Here is a 15425-nt window from a genome sequence, read left to right as displayed (position 1 = left end):
TACCATGGGCTGTGGGATGGAGCCCTACCTCAGGCTCCTTGCCCAGTGGGAAGTCTGCTTAAGATTCTCTCCCTCTGCCCCTCCCTCCACTGCACTCTCTTTCTCTCTCAAAATAAATAAATCTTAAAAATAAAAAAAAATTATGGGAAAGGGATCTGAGTGGACGTTTCTCCAAAGAAGATATAGAAGTAAACATTAGCACATGAAAAGATGTTCAACATCATTAGTCATCAAAGAAATGCAAAGCAAAACCACAATGAGATACCACTTCACTCACTAAAATGGTTATAATAAAAAAAGTCGTAATAACAATGTTGGTGAGGATGTGGAGAAACTGGAACCCTTCTTTGCTGCTGGTAGGAATACAAAATGATGCAGCCAATATGGAAAACTGTCCGGCAGTTCCTGAGAAAGCTAAATAGGGAGTTACCATTTGACCCAGCATTTCTACTTCTAGATATACACCTAAGAGAAATAAAAGCATATGTCCTCACAAGAATTTGCACATGAATATCCATCACAGCATTATTCATAAAAGCCAAAGGTGGAAACAACCCAAATGTCTAACAACCAATGAATGGAGAAGCAAAATGTGGTTTATCCCTACAATGGAGTATTATTTGACAGTAAACAGGAATAGAGTACGGATACCTGCCACAAGATTGAATTTTGAAAACATTATGCTAAGGAAAGAAAACAGTCACAGAAGACTACACATTATATGATTGTATTTATACTTAATATTCAGAATTGTCTTTCAATTTCAATTCTTTCAAAGAATATGTCTTTATGGATTGGCCAATCCATAAAGACAAAGTAGATTAACAGTTGCCTAGGGCTGGGGGAGATAGGGGTGCAGGGAATGATAGCTAAAGCATATGGGTTTTTTTGAGTTGATTAAAATGTTCTAAAATGGGTTCTGTTTATTGTTGTACAACTATGAACATACTAAAAACCATTGAATTGTTCTATTTATCTCTCTGTCTATGTATCTATCATCTTTTTTTAAAAGACTTTATTATTTATTTATTTATTTATTTATTTGACAGACAGAGATCACAAGCAGTCAGAGAGGCAGGCAGAGGGAGAGGAAGGGAAGCATGCGCCCCGCTGAGCAGAGAGCCCGACGTGGGGCCTGATCCCAGGACCCCGGGACCATGACCCAAGCCGAAGGCAGAGGCTCCAACCCACTGAGCCACCCAGGCGCCCCTATCTATCATCTTTTAAGTAGGCTCCACACTCCGCATGGAGCCTAACATAGGACTTGAACTCACAGTCCTGAGATCAAGACCTGAGCTGCGATCAAGAGCCAGGAGTTGGACACTTTACCAACTGAGCCACCCAGGAGCCTTCAGTGGTGTACTTTAAGTGGGTGAATTGTAGATTATGTAAATTATATCTCTAGGTTTCCTAGCTCAGTTTTTTATTATCCTGACTGCCAGAAATTCTTTTTTTTATATTCAGCCGCACTGTTTTTGCTCACTGTCATCAAAACTCATTCCTTCTTGTTTTGCTTTTGGTAATGACAGAGAGAAGTAACAAAAAACAACAAAAAACCACTTCCTTATCTTGAATTATAATTCTAATACACAAAGGTCATTATTAAATTATGTGTTTAGGGGAGCCAACTTCAGGGTTTTTAATGTTTTCTCGTAGAATCCATTCTTACAGCGTTGACTGCCTTTGTGATCTTGTTGCTCTTGCTGCTTCTTAACCTCTGTGCCTCAGGGCCTTCATCTGTAAAGTGAGAACACTGGACTAGATTCCAAAGACCACTTCCAGCTCCGAAGCTGTATGCGTGCCAGTATCCTTTGAGAAAGCACGGGCATATAAGATAAAGATATTTTCCTGAGCCATTGCAGGCATAACTAATCAGCTATTAAAAGAACCTGGAAATGCATTGAAATAGCTACATTTTGAAATAAGTGAACACAGGATGAACTGCAAAAGTTTAAGAGGTAGGAGACTTGGTTTCTGCTTTTATGACTCATGGGGGAGGTTTTGGAGAAATGGCCTTTTCGGTATACTTTCTTTTATGTAAAGTGGGCATCATAAAATCTGCTACTTGCTCTAAGACGTTCCCATTGAATGATGAAATGAGCAAATATTGCAATGCAAAGATTTTAGCAATGGTTTATCCCCAGTTCCAAAAAACACCGTCATTGGCAGGCTTCTTCTCTTCACAAAAACTTACATCATCTAATTTTTCCTCTGGACCCATTTCACTTTGGTCTTCTCATCTCCTCTTAAAGTTAATGCACATGGCGTAGTAAAACTTCAAGCAAACATGAAAGTGAAAGCTTAATGAAATGATAAATGTGAATAAAGCTAAGAACCTAAAAAATTTAATAAAATATTTTCCTTTTGAACTTGGCCATGTAAAAATCTATGTGAATTGTAAAAATTGTCAAGGATATCTCTAGTTGGCTCTTCCTCCACTCTACTGATTTCACTGTTAAACTGTCTTGTGTTTTTGGTCAGATCGCAGACACCAGAGGTCAAGGGACCGTGTCTGATGTCTCCTTTGTAACACCTCAGTGCCTGTAACAATGCATGTGTCTGGTATTTACTCAGTAAGTCCTGATGTTAGTTGTTGCCTGGTAATGGAAGAGATTCAACTGGTGAATGTAAACATAAAAATGAAAAATTTGCAGTCCAAATAGATTTTTGTGTGTGTGTGAGTGGGCCTAATGACTCCTGAGGACCTTAAAGGCTACTTAAAACACCTTGGGCAGCGGCAAATAGGATATTCATGAGGCCAATTACATAATAACAAGACTTAGAAAACAGAATGACAGCCACGAGAGTTTACACAGCTAAATGAGGGCTGATCTTCAAAGTAGAGACACTATGCTTTTTCCAGTGATCGCACCCTTTTCAAAAAAGTATGGAAATTTCCATGTTGGGAATTGTGTTCCATCAGACTGCCGCGTTTAGGAGAACCCACCTCATTGCTTACACTCACACAATGTGGCTAATTGCGTGTCTTTTTCCTTTCTTGTAAGCTTCTGAGGTATCAGAGAATAGGATGCTTTGGCCAGGTGACATTGGCACTCTGCCAGTTGGTGTATAATTGGGGTTAGAGATGGGCCCGACTGAGAAGGAGGAAGATGGACAACCACAGCACGGAGACTGATGTCATTCTGGGTGCTTTCAGGGGTGTTACTGCATCCTTAAAACAACGATGAAGACAGGTGGCATTTTGCTCAAGAATCAGGGTGCATTCAGGAATATTCGCACACGTCCTTGGTCCTGGACGAGCCGGACAGGCTGTGCAAAGTAGGAAGCTGCTGGGGGTCCCCTGGCATTTGGCTCAGTGTTGCCTGGGAGTCCCTCTCGGGACACAGCAACACCACCGCGGCTTCTCACCAGAGCAACAAGCGGTGCAGCGGTGGTTGCGAGCTTGGGCTGATGTCCCCAGCCCACTTTCAGTACTGGGACTAAATGCGTTTGCCTGGATAGGGCCAGGCTGTCCTGAGGCTGCTCTGCTCCTTTAGGAGCTGGGGACCATTGCTAGTTTTCTCATGCTCTCCTATGTGGTCTCAGGTCCTCCCGATCTCTTGTTTAAGGATAAACTTTGGGCATGGCTTTTCAGAGCTTTCCTTTTGGTGGGGGGGGGGGGACAAAAAAAAAAAAAAAAAAGGAAAAAAAAAAAAAACCAGGTTTGGGCTGTTTTGAAAATTGTTTTAAAACAATTGTACAGGGGTACCTGGGTGGCTCAGTTGGTTAAGGATAGGACTCTTGATTTCAGCTCAGATCATGATCTCAGGGTTGTAAGATCGAGTCCCAAGTTAGGCTCCGCGCTGGGCTTGGAGCCGGTTTAAGATTCCCTCTATCTCTCTGCCTCTGCCCCTGCCCCTCTGCCCACCCTCTTTAAAAACAAGCAATTGTATGTGTTTAGGTCATTTGGAAAAAGTTTGATGTAGAAAGGTAGAGATCATGTACCCATTTAAATGGATTATAAGACACTGTTAATGGCCATTTTTAGACTTTGAAGACGATACCGAGGGTCTCTGGTGGAAATGTAAAAATTTTAGTTATTTTTACATGTCTATTTTTTCAATGCACAAATATTCTTTCTATATGAATACAACACTATTTTATAAATATTATTATTTTTAAAGATTTTATTTATTTATTTGACAAGCAGAGATCACAGAGAGAGAGGAGGAAGCAGGCTCCCTGCTGAGCAGAGAGCCCGATGTGGGGCTCGATCCCAGGACCCTGGGATCATGACCTGAGTCGAAGACAGAGGCTTTAACCCACTGAGCTACCCAGGTACCCTTAATACAACACTATTTTAAAAATGATTCCAGCAATGTCATTTTTATTGTGATAAAATACACATAAAATTTACAGTTTTCATCATTTCTAAGTGTATACTTCTGTGACATGAAACCCATTTACATGCTTGTATAACCATCACCACCATTCATTCTCCAGAACTCTTTTCATCTTTCCAAACTGAAACTCCATACCCATTAAACACTAACTCTTTTTTAGCCTCTGTCCCTGACCCCTAACAACCACAATTCTCTTTCCTGTCTCTAGGTACCTCATATAAATGGAATCATAGGGTATTTGTCATTTTGTGACTAGCTTATCTCACTGGGCACAACGTCTTCGGGGTTTCTCCTTATTGTAGCATGTATCAGAATTCTCTTCCTTTTTATGGATGAATTATATTCTGCTGTATGTTCACACCATGCTCTATTTATCCACTCATCCATGCATAGACACTTGGATTTCTTCCACCTTTTGGCTGTTGTGAACAAGGCTGCTATGAACTCAGGTGTAACTAATATGGTTTTGTTTATTTATTTTTTAAAGATTTATTTACAGAGAGAGTGTGGGGGGGAAGGGACAGAGGGAGAGAATGTTTTAAGCAGACTCCCCGCTGTGGGGTCCAATCTCATGACCCATGAGATCATGACCTGAACAGAAACCAAGAGTGGAAGCCTAACCTACTGAGCCACCCAGGCGCCCCTGCTACTATGGTTTTACATAATCAATTTAGGAGACCAAAACTGTTTATTTTCCTCTGTAATTCTATTACTGATCATCTTTTTACCTGAGGTGATGGATGGCTTTGACTGAAAAAGAGGAATATCATCCCGGCTGAGTCTGGAGAAGGAAAACAGGAAAAAGAGAAAAGACAAGCCACACACACACACACACACACACACACACACACACACGACAAGCCACAGACAAAATGTTAGTATTCAGAATTTGTAAAAATTCCTACAAATCTGTAAGGAAAATATGCACCATAGAAAACAGGCAAAAACTTGAGCAGATACTTCACAGCAGAGAAAGTCCAAATGGCCAATAAGTGAACCAATGCTCAAGGGAAGAATGTCTCTGAGAAGCAAGTTTCATCTACAAAGAGACACAATTATGGCACCCATCAGAATGGCTAAAGTCTGTCTTTTAGTATGCAAAAAAAGCAACAACAACTCATCCCACAGCAGATGGGAGTGAAAAGTGGTACAACCCTTTGGAAAATAGTTGACCATTCTTTTGTAAAGGCAAAAATAAACATACCCCAGGACCCAGCATTTTCTTTCCTGGGTGTATTCTTTAGAAAAACGCCTCCACATGTGCACCAGGGTATAACTGTGTTCACGACAGCATTGCTCATAACACCCCCAAACTAGAAACATCCCCCAAAAGCCAACTGCAATGAAACGGGCAGATAAATTGTGGCATATTCGTCAGATGGAATATTGGGCTACAGCCACCCATGTTAGGGATGAAACCCACAAGCACGACATTTAGTGGAAAAGGCCAAGTTCAAAAGATTCCATATGATGACCTCCAATGTGTCAAATTTAAAGTAGGCAAAAAATACTGTATATTTTTAGGGAAGCATATAGAGATGGTAAATACATCACGCAAAGCAAGAACTGACACTCATAGGATCAATGTGGAGGGTTCTGGGTGGGCAGGAGTGTGTGGGGTAGGAGACTTCTGGAGTGAAGGGACTGTCCTATCTTTTTTTTTTTTTTTTTAAAGATTTTATTTATTTATTTGACAGAGAGAAATCACAAGTAGACAGAGAGGCAGGCAGAGAGAGAGGGAAACAGGATCCCTGCTGAGCAGAGAGCCCGATGCGGGACTCGATCCCAAGACCCTGAGATCATGACCTGAGCCGAAGGCAGCGGCTTAATCCACTGAGCCACCCAGGCGCCCCATGGACTGTCCTATCTTTTGACTTCAGTGGTGGCTACTTCATTATATATGTATTATATTTATGTATGTTATATTATATATATAATAATCATTTCCAAATTATTACAAATTTACAGGAAGATGCAAAGAGAGTAGAGAAGATCCTGAAGACCCTTTACCAAGTCTCTTCTAATAGTTACAACTTAATTATAGCACGAATTGATGTTGGCACAATTATTTATATAGTTCTGCAGCATTTTATCACATGTGTAGTTTCCAGTTTCCACCTCCGCCAACACCATCCAGAACTGATCTGTCCCCACAAAGATCTCCCTTGTTCTATCTCTTCCCAGTCACCACCCACATCCTGTCCCCCCCATCCATCCCCAGCAACCATGAGTCTATTTTCCTTCTCTACAATTTCATCATTCTGAGAGTGTTACATAGATGGAATTGTACCATAGATGATTTTTTGAGATTTTTTTTTTTCAATCAACATAATGCTCTTGGGATGCACCCCCATTGGTGTTCTTATTTATTAGGAGTTTGTTGCTTTTTGCTGATCAGTAGTATTTCACTTTATGGCTCTATCCCTGTTTGGTCAGCCAGTCACCTCTTCTAGGACATTTTGGTTGTTTCCAATTTTTTTGCTATTATGGAGAAACATGCTATAAACATTTGGGTACAGGTTTTTGTGGGGACATGTTTTTCCCTTCTCTGAGATAATGCTCAGGGGTGCAGTTGTTGGCTTGCGTGGTGATTGTATGTTTAGTTTTATCGAGGTGATTGTATGTTTAGTTTTATAAGGAACTACCAAAGTGTTTTTCCAAAGTGGCTGTGCCATTTTGCATTCCCACAGCAATGTGTAGGAATCCAGTTTCTCTGCATCCTTGCCAGCATTTGGTATTGCCGTTATTTTGAATTCAAGCTGTTTTGGTAGGGCGTGTGGTGATAGATCACAGTCCTAGTTTGCATTCTCTTAGTGGCTAGTGATGTTGAATATCACTAGGACCGGGCAATGTTCTTTCTTCTGACTTGGGTCGTGGTTACTTTAGAACGGCATCTATCCTGGACACATAGCTCTGTCATGGCTTCATATTTCACAAGGCAGTGATTAAGAAAAGAAGAAAGGAAGAGCACGGAGTTTAATATTTTGAGATATCAGTCCCCTACATCTATTTTTTAAAATGGGGCCACCATGAATAAGGCATGGAAGCAGCCTGGCTAGTAGCACCCAGGGTAGGGAGTGGGGAGTGCTTGTGTGTGAAGCCCGTGCTATTTTCGCTTGGCTATATCACGTTCTGCATGAAACAGGCTTCCAAAAAAACAAATCTCTTTCCAAAGGAGACTGACTTGGAGTAGTTCAAATGTAGGAAAAAAAATATCCGTGACACAGAGGCACGGCATAGGAGTTTCATGCACTGCAAAGGGGCGTGTTCATATCAGAATAACTTGAGCAAAAATGAGAAACCCAGCGACTCCTTTCCAGGAAGTTGGGAAGGTCGTTGAAGAAGTGGCAATGTAAGAGTCTTTTAAAAGGCTCTCCCAGGGATGCCTGGGTGCCTCAGTCGGTTGGGCATCTGCCCTTGGCTTGGGTCATGATCTTGGAATTGAGCCCCCACATGATCTTGGGATTGAGCCCCCACATCGGGCTCCCTGCTCAGCGGGGAGTTTGTTTCTCCCTCTCCCTTTGCCCCTCCCCCCACTCGTGCTCTAACTCTATCTCAAATAAATAAATAAAATCGTAAAATAAACGAATAAATAAATAACTCTTCCAGGTGCAACAGAGGGGAGGGACGGGGCAGGAAGGTGTTTCTTGTCATTATAAGCACTTTGGTACAATGTCTTACTTTGATTAGAAAAGAAAAAGACAGAAAAGAAAGAAAACTTTTGCCCTAGTATCTCGTACCCATTTTCTAGAGCTGCCATCACAGAGCACCACTGACCATGCAGACTGGCCAGCTCGGATGACAGAAACATATTGTCTCACAGTTCTGGAAGCTAGAAATCCAAGATCAAAAAAGTAAAATTCCTATTTGTTAGAAAGCTGATGGAGCAAAAGAAAAGGAAAGAAAAGTTTCTGGAGTTAGTTTCTTAGTGATGGGGAAATTCAGGGATTCAGGTATGTTAGTTCTTCATCCTGGTTTCTTGGCATTTGCAGAGTGTACCACAAATGGCCTTTCTTGCTCGTGCACGTTATAACATCTTTCTCTCAACTTCTTCACCTGCCTACTGGCTTTGATGTAGATACTATTTATTGACATGAAATAGCCCTGTTACAAGCACTTTATGTGTGCTCACCCTCTGAACTCAACTAACACAAAACCCAATGAAATAGGAGCCAATATTCCCATTTTACAGATGAGGAGACAAAGGCATAGAGAAGGTGACTTAGTCCTTGTTTCAGAGGTAATTACCTGCACGCTAAGCTGTGACACAGGCGGTCTTTTTTCAGAGCCTGTGTTCCTAGGCTCTCAGCTGTAGTATTTCTTGCAAAATCAATACCACAACAATTACAACAAGATTTCATCACAGCATCAGCAAAGTACCTTTTGCAGTTCTTTGGCATATGGTATGAATCTTTTTTCCAGAGTTCTTGAGGTATATTGGCATATAATGTTGTGTAGGCTTAAGGTGTGCGGTGTGATTTGATATACACCTATATTGTGAGGTGATTACCTCGGGAAGGTTAGTCAACACATCTGTCAGCTCCCATAGTTCACATTTTATTTCTTGTGACAAAAACATTTAAGGTCTGCTCTTGGCAACCTCAAGTATGCTGTATGGCATCGTTGACTGTAGTCACCATGCTGTACAATATAACGGTAGAACTTACTCGTCTTGTAACTGGAAGTTCATATCCTTTGACCAGCATCTCCCCATTCCCTCCATGCCCCTGCCCTTGGCACCACCAGTGACCTTTCTGTGACTTCGACTGTTGAAATTCCACACGTAAGTGAGATCGTACAGTATTGTCTTTCTTGTATGAGTGTTATTTATCCTTTCTTCCCCTTCTAATATCCCTGTTCTTCCTTTGGCTTATTTGTTTGCGAGACAGACATATTTGGGAACCACAGAGTTAAAAAATTACAATGTTTGTCTAGAAATTGTGTAAACCAGTGAAGTTGGCCAGTTGTTTGCATTTTTTCTGTCGCTAGATTGACACGTGGCCCAAAAGATACAAATTTCTTGACTAGATACACAATTTTCTTAAAAATTTTTAAAAAAGATTTTATTTAATTTATTTGTTTGAGAAAGAAAGAAGGAGAGCAAGCATAAATCTAGGGCAGAGGCAGAGAGAGGGGGAGAAGCTGACTCCCCGCTAAGCAGGGAGCCTGACATGGGACTCCATCCCAGAACTCTGAGATCATGACCTGAGCTGAAGACAGATGCTTAACTGACTGAGCTACCCAGGTGTCCCTCTTCTTAAAATTGTCTTTAAATTAAAAAAAAAAAATTCTTTTTAAATAGGTTGCACACCCAGCTTAGAACCCAAACTCAGGGTTTGAACTCACAACCATGAGATCGAGACCTGAACTGAGATCAAGAGTTGGAGGTTTCACTAACTGAGCCACCTGGACGCCCCAAGGATACACAATTTTCAACAGTGCTGTAATATTTCACTTGATCGAAGCCAGGCCAGCTCTGGTGACACACAGTGACGCGAGCTCAGAGTCGTCAGTGTGATTTTGCTTCAATCACTGAATTCTGACATAATCCTGAATTTGGAAAAAAAAAAAAATGCTGCCCCCAATTTTATCTTTGGAAACTGAAATCTTTTGCAGGTCATGGCCAGACTTCAGTAGTGTTGAGAGAAGATGTATTGAGAGTTAAACTGAGAAAGCCTTTTGGAGACGAAGCCTGTACTGTCTGGGACTCGATCCTTCCCTATTTACAAGCCAAGCAGTGACCTGTCGCTGTTTCATGTCAATACACACAGATTGCTGGGGCTGAGATGAACCCTTTCTACTCATGGTCAAGCAAGCCGCTCGAGCATCAGCACATTCGCTTTGGTTCTCCTTGCCTGTACGTCCTGGGGTCAGTGTGGTATGGCCCAGATGAATGCTTTCGACACAGTGGGTTTCAGATGCAGCTGAGAAACACAAAGCTTGGGGAACCTGCCACATTTTTTTTTTTTTAAGATTTTATTTATTTATTTGAGAGGGGAGTGAGAGAGGGTGTGCGAGTTGGGGAGGGAGGGCATAGTGAGAAGGAGGGAAAAGATCTCAAGCGGGACCCGGTGCTCGATCCTACGACCCCGAGATCATGACCTGAGCCAAAATCAAGAGTTGGGTGCTTAACCGCAGGAGCCACTCAGGCATCCTCCCCCTTTTGAATATTTTATTTATGAACCTGCCACTTTTAAAGCGAGCAGCAACCAAGCTCCTTGTATCCAGGGAGATATGACCTCATCTCTCAGGGTTACCAGCTGAATAGATAATCGTGTCCCAGAGGAAGGTCTGACAGCGGTGGAAAAACTGTCCGTACGGGCTCTCTGCTCAGCAGGGAGCCTTCTTCCTCCTCTCTCTCTGCCTGCTTCTCTGCCTACTTGTGATCTCTGTCTGTCAAATAAATAAATAAAATCTTAAAAAAAAAAAACAACTGTTGGTAAAGGCTGGATGTGTGCAAAGCATCATGGAGACTGGAAAAGCCAGGAGGAAACTCCTCTGGCAAAATCTGGGTGAACAGCAGGTGGCATTATGTAGTGTGTCACAATTTGCCCAACCGGTGTCTGTAAGAACTTGGAAGATGGGACCTGCTGCTAATAAACTTCTGCAGTTGACTTAAGAACTCATGTGGCATAATGTTGAAAGTATCAGTTTGTTGGACCTAAGGTAGAGGAAGACACAGATGGGGTCAAAATGCAAACTACTGAATTTGCCAGCAAAATTTAGAGACAATATGAAGGGTCCAGGAGCTGCTGGGCTGGAAAATAAACTCAGACAATAAAATAGACAATAGGAGAACATAGACATTAAAAGATTCTCAAAATGCAATGAGGCCTGGGGTCAAGATCCAAGTTTAGTGTGTGACTGTCTTACACTTTGACGATGATGCCCCAGTTGGACGAGATGTGTGGTTCCTGGGGTTGGGTGAGTGTGTTTTGGTGAGAGAGGGAAGTAAATAATGCATTCAGGTGAAAGAGGATAGGAGCTCGGGGGAAACAATGGGCATAACATTTTACTGGCTTTCCCATCAAGAAGTGGAGTTTATTATTCTGCTCTTGAATGTGGATTGGCCTTATCCTAGGCTTTGACTTATGGGATGCAGCGGAAGTAGGGTCATATGGTTTCCTAGCCTAGGCCTGGGGGGTATTACAGCTTCAGCTCTTGTGTTTTTGGAATGTTGCCCAATGTGAAAAGTCCAAGTTTGCCTGCTGAAGATGTATGGCTCAGCCAAGACATAAGTGAGGACATTTCATCCCATCTGACCCAAATAGTGCCACTGAATAACTGTAGCCACGTGAACGACCATCGAAGAAAACCTGATTGGCTTAGCCTTTGAAATGACAAGCCTACAGAACCATGAATCACAGCAAAAGAGTTGTTTTAAGCCATTGCATTCTGTTGTGGCTTGTTATGGCCCCAAAGTAATTAATATTTAAGCTCCTGATGCAAATTCACCCTGAACAATAAGACGCCTTCCAGAAGAGCCTTGTACTTGTACTTGGAAAACTGGAGTTGGGTCTACTTAACGCTGGGCATGTAGAGCCTGTTACTCAGCAGCTCTGCTCTCAGGTATGCACAACAGAAATGTGTGTCTATGTTCACCCAAAGACATGTAAAACAATGTGTATTGCAGCATCTTTGTACTCCCGAACTGGTAACATCCAAGTTCATGTCAGTGGTAGAACGGATCAATCAGTCGTGATATATTCACACAACAGAATGCTATACATACGGAAAATGAAAAAAAAAAAAACCACTTATTTAAGCAAATACATGGATAAATGTCAATCATAATGCTAAGTAAAAAAAAAGCCCAACCCAAAGCACATGGTATTATTAGCGGTTTAGGATATTGGAGACCTCTATGGTGACAGAGATAGCACTGGCTGGAAAGGGGCCCATGCAGGGGTTCTGGAGGGCCAGTCACGCTCTGTTTCTTGATATGGGTGGGGATTACAAATGTGCCTTCATTTTGTGATAACTCATCAAGCTGCAAACTTATGATTTACTCACATACATGTATGGATAATTCAATAAAAACAGCTTCTTTTATAAAAACAAGGATCTCAGATTGATAAAGGAATTGGAGAAAGGGAGAAACTATTTTTTTTTCTTATGCAAAATCTAGGACTTTTTGATTCATACATTCCAATGTCTTCAGGGGAGAACCTGGTTTTGTTTTGTCCAATATTCGCTCTGTGATAGTTCTGGTCACCTTTTAATAAGTGTTTTCTCTTGGGGTATCTGGGGGGGCTCAGTGGGTTAAGCCTCTGCCTTCGGCTCAGGTCATGGTCTCAGGGTCCTGGGATTGAGCCCCCTTTTGGGCTCTCTGCTCAGCGGGGAGCCTGCTTTCTGCCCCCTCTCTGCCTGCCTCTCTGCCTGCTTGTGATCTCTGTCTGTCAAATAAGTAAATAAAATCTTAAAAAAAAAAAAAAGTGTTTTCTCTCTTGATCTAAATCCTGTTTTTATCTTGATACTGTATTTCAAATCCTACAACCATCCTTTATGTAAAATTTGACCTAGAGTAATCAACAGCAGTACACATCTTGTAAGGTTACTGGTCTACAAAGATGAAGCAAGAATCTTTGGCATTTTGGGGGAGGGTGAGGGAGGGGAGGACTTGAGCCACCTATAAGGGGGAAAAGATCAGGCTGGCCTCTGATTGTTCTATATCCTCTATTTGTAAAATTTATATATGTTATGTATTTCAAGAGAAAAAAATATATTTTCCATGGAGGATGTATAAAATTGTCTTGTGGCCAGTACAGAAGTACTGTGAGGAAACAGCAAAGATGAGGTCTAGAAGCAGGCTGGGGCCCGATTATGAAACACTGGGGATATGCAAGGTTTTACACTTTATTTTTATGCAATAATTTTTAAAAAATCAACAATCATTCTGTGTTTTATGAAGAAAACGAGATATCTGTGTTTAAAATGGCACAGGAGGAGAGTTTTTCTCCAGTCTCTTCTCTAAAAATATCTGAAAACAAAAATAAACAGAGAAGAAAACTCCATATTTGCATAGACGAGGAGATAGCTATAGTGCCGAAGCAGAAGACAGGTTGGTAAGGTAGGGTGGCTGGATTCAGGGCAGGTAAAACACAGGCTTAGGTGTCAAGAGACAGAGCACCTGGAGCGCAAAACTCCAGAATGTTCTCAGGGCAAAACCAACCACAGCTAAATCGGTGTACACACTCTGATTGGGTTACTAGTCTACAAAGATGAAGCAGAGGACAGCTAACAAAGGCAAACACACAGACCTGCCACATTTGCCAGGAGCAGTTTGCCCATAAGGAGCTGTAGAGAGACTCTATCATGAGTAGCACAGGAGTTAGCAGTCTGGATTGCCTGTGGATAAGTAGACACCAAAAAAACCCAAACCCCAAACAAACGACAACAAAACGACAAACAAGTGAAACACCTCGCTGGCACAAAAATCTTATGTCCGAGGAACTTAACTGTAAAGCTGATACTCTAGAAATTTCATCCTTCTTTTATGAAATTTCTGCAATTCGATGGTGTAAAAACAACTGATTATCCAACAATGACTAATACCAAGCATCAGTCATTTGTAGTTGGCAATCTATAACAAACTGTAACAAATTATAATCGTAATTATACAAGGATCCTGAAAGAAGAATGAGGAAAGAGGAAGACAAATGGCAGACAAAAAAATACCCATCAGGAAAGGATTACCTCAGAGCAGTTGAAAATTGTGGCCAAACATGGGCACCATTATACATCTAAAAATCACAGCGAAGCAATGCTTCATTCGATGGTGTCTATTAAACAAGAGCTCAGAGAAGAAATACACAAAATTCAGGGAAAATATAGCAGGGCAACAGAAGGAGATGAAACATAAACTAACAGACTTCAGAGAAGAAGAGGAAAATAAATTTTTACTATTATAGAAATAAAAGCATCATTAAAGTAGCTCAAAGTAGCATATGGATAACACTGAGAAAAGCAAACAAAATGTGATAGAAGTGAGCAAACTTAAGAAGGCTTAGAAAGAAATTGAGAGCAATGGAAGACAAAGGATAGCTAACATAATGCACAAGTGGTTATGTGAAAAAGAGAACTGAAATCAGGGACCCAGGAAATATTTAAAGGTATGTTTAAGAAACATCTCCAGGGTACACCTGGGTGACTCAGTGGGTTGAGCCTCTGCCTTCAGCTCAGGCCATGATCTACAGTCCTGGGATTGAGCCCCCGTGTTGGGCTCTTTGTTCAGCGGGGAGCCTGCTTTCCGCCCCCCCCCCCGCCTGCCTCTCTGCCTACTTGTGATTTCTGTCTGTCAAATAAATAAATAAAATCTAAAAAAAAAAAAAAGAAAGAAACATCTCCAGGACTTAAAGAGGATTTGAATGTTCAGTTGTCACAGAAAAGAAACAAAACGTTCCAGATATTTAATTATTTAGTAGTAGTAGAAGACCTGAATCTGCGGTTTGAAAGGACCCATTTAGCTAAGAAAAATTTGACATAGACTAATCAACAGCAGGACACACTCTGGTAGGGTTACTGGTTGACAAAGATGAAGCAAGTTTCTTTGGCCTGTTTTGGGGGAGGAAGGAAGGACTTATACCATCCATAAGGGGGAAAAGGTCAGATTGGCCTCTGTTCTACAGAGCCTTCTGTGTTAGAAAACAATGGAGCTTTGCTCACAAAAGCCCTAGAGAAAGAAAAGTAGGACTCAAGCATTTTTTTTAAACCTAGTTACAGTTTTTAAACATACAAGCAACATACAAATCTTTTGAATAATCAAGAAAATAAGAACTTTAGCTTCAATGAGTTTTTCTCCAAGAAACTACTCTAGAATGAACTTCAGCCCAGCAGAAGCTCAATGGAAAAATAACAGCATGAACGTGAACCCTACTCAGAGGATTACGAGTAGTCCAGATCTCGTGTAATGATTGAGGAGTGAAAAATATAGACCATAAACTCTGACTATGCAGAAATAATGTCAATAGCAAAATTTCAGATGGTAAATAAGAGGGTAGGAGGTCATCTCAGTACTGGAATTGCAACACTTGATGTTAGAGGTACAAGAGATCATTGAAATCTGGCATGTCAACACATATA

General features: G+C 41.3%; 1 long non-coding RNA gene across 2 annotated transcripts in view; it reads left to right on the top strand.

The window, feature by feature from the left end:
* The window catches only part of LOC132002910 (uncharacterized), a 29401-nt gene extending 18616 nt beyond the window's left edge, over positions 1–10785 (top strand). The window contains exons 3-5 of one of the 2 annotated variants that reach the window (XR_009400082.1): positions 1050–1958; positions 4151–4278; positions 9960–10785. This is a non-coding gene — a long non-coding RNA (uncharacterized LOC132002910). Of the gene's footprint in view, positions 1–1049; positions 2374–4150; positions 4279–9959 lie in introns of those variants that run through there. The other variant, XR_009400081.1, reaches the window with a different exon arrangement.
* Positions 10786–15425: the final 4640 nt, after the last annotated feature.

Source organism: Mustela nigripes, chromosome 15, assembly GCF_022355385.1.
Source record: "Mustela nigripes isolate SB6536 chromosome 15, MUSNIG.SB6536, whole genome shotgun sequence".
NCBI lineage: Eukaryota > Metazoa > Chordata > Mammalia > Carnivora > Mustelidae > Mustela > Mustela nigripes.
This window is presented reverse-complemented; position numbering and strand designations above follow the sequence as displayed.